Source organism: Marmota flaviventris, chromosome 12, assembly GCF_047511675.1.
Source record: "Marmota flaviventris isolate mMarFla1 chromosome 12, mMarFla1.hap1, whole genome shotgun sequence".
Taxonomy (NCBI): domain Eukaryota; kingdom Metazoa; phylum Chordata; class Mammalia; order Rodentia; family Sciuridae; genus Marmota; species Marmota flaviventris.
This window is the reverse complement of record NC_092509.1, coordinates 104,570,042-104,571,827: the sequence shown is the minus strand read 5'-3', so window position 1 is coordinate 104,571,827 and position 1,786 is coordinate 104,570,042. Positions and strand designations below refer to the sequence as shown.

Below are 1,786 nucleotides of genomic sequence, written 5' to 3'. Positions count from 1 at the left end.
AATTCATTAATAAGATTAATAAGACATGATTCCAAAAGCCCGCCCCATCCAGATCAAGGCCATATAGAACATTTCTGAACCCATCAGTATCTTTTCATCTTCAGGATGCCGGGTCCCCAGAAACCCATTCGATTATCTTACTTCATTTTCAGACTGTATTCTTCCTCACTTCTTCCCCAGTGAGTGCTCTGGGCATCTTGCGTGTACAAACAGAGAAGTGTAGCATTATTACAGGAGCTCTCAGGAGGCGGACAATGGCAACTGGTAAATGCACTGCCACAGTAGTTAGAATGGGTGAGGAACCCATTTGGGAGACTCTGTTGGGAAGCGTTGGTGCCTTGAGAGGGCAGAAATACTCAGGTCGAGCGTGCATCCCTGAAGATCGGATTCACCTGCTGGGAGATGAAGGTAGTTCTCTGGCTCAACTCCTTTAGCTTAGCTGCTCCCACCTAGGTGCATGTAGATCGGATCCTCCTAGGATGTCACGAATGATATGCTCCACATCCCCTTTAAAGGGGACTTCCACCGTCTTTCCCTCTGAGGCCCTGTACTCTGCCACGCCACCAGTGTCCTTCTTCATGGCCATTTCAGAGCTCATTCCATAGAAGAGTTCATACTTCTTGCCATCCCTCTCCATGAGCTCACCACCTGACTCACTGTGCCCATCCAGCATGCCACCCAGCATCACAAAGTCAGCCTCTGCCCCAAAAGCTTTGGCCACATCCCCAGGGCAGCTGCCACCTCCATCTGAAATGACGTGGCCTTTGAGGCCATGAGCAGCATCTGCACTCTCCATCACTGCACTGAGCTGTGGACACCCCACTCCAGTTTTCTTCTGGGTTGTACACACAGAGCCTGGCCCAATCCCCACTTTGATGATGTCAGCCCCAGAGAGGATCAGCTCTTCCACCATCTCTCCTGTCACCACATTCCCTGCCATGCTGGTGTGTGAGGGAAGCGCTTCCGTACATCCTTTACAGATGCAACAAAGTGTTCAGAGTAGCCCTTTGCCACATCTAGGCATATATATTTCACCTGGGGAATAGCTTCCAGGATCTGTTCCAGTTGCTCAAAGTCAAAAGAGCCTGACCCTGAACTGGCAGCCAGATACTCAAGACAATCAGGATTCTGGCCAGCAAACTCTTGCCACTGATGAAGACTGTAATGTTTATGGATAGCAGTCAAGAGGGAGAACTCACAAAGAACCTGGCCATTTCAAAGGTGCCTACTGTATCCATATTAGCAGCAACGATCGGGACACCAGTGTACATCCACTTTGAATTCCGAAATGAAAAGGATCTTGTGAGATCCACCTCACTTTGAGACTATAGAGTGCTGCGTTTTGGCCTCAAAAGAACATCCTTGAAGTCTCGTTTCACGTCATTGTCGATATGAGGCATGGCAGGGTCTGGAATCTGAGTGTTCCTGTTGCCTTGGTGTCAGCTGACCCGCTTTTTTATTTTTTTAAGCCATGGAACCAACTTTCTGGCTGCTTGCTAAGCTGTGTTGTAAGAATCCTGCCTCAGGAGAGTTTAAAGCAAGTACCACGTTTTGATTATTAAAATTCCACTCACTGCTTAGAATTTCCCTTTCCCCTCAATTTCCCACTCGATGTCATGCCTCTGTCCCGTCTCTTATCCCCACCTCCATGTCCCGGGTGTGCATTGGTTGTAACATTGTCCTCTTGGCATGGGTAGCTGAGGTTCAGCAGGAGCACAGCTCCACCTGGGGCTGTCACTTGGTGATCTGAGGAAGACCATTTGCCCTCTGAGAAGCTTGGTTTCTT

General features: G+C 48.9%; 1 pseudogene; it reads right to left on the bottom strand.

Annotated features, from left to right (window-relative positions):
* Window positions 1–356: 356 nt before the first annotated feature.
* Window positions 357–1,400, bottom strand: LOC114092341 (GMP reductase 2-like; annotated as a pseudogene).
* Between the last annotated feature and the right edge of the window lie 386 nt (window positions 1,401–1,786).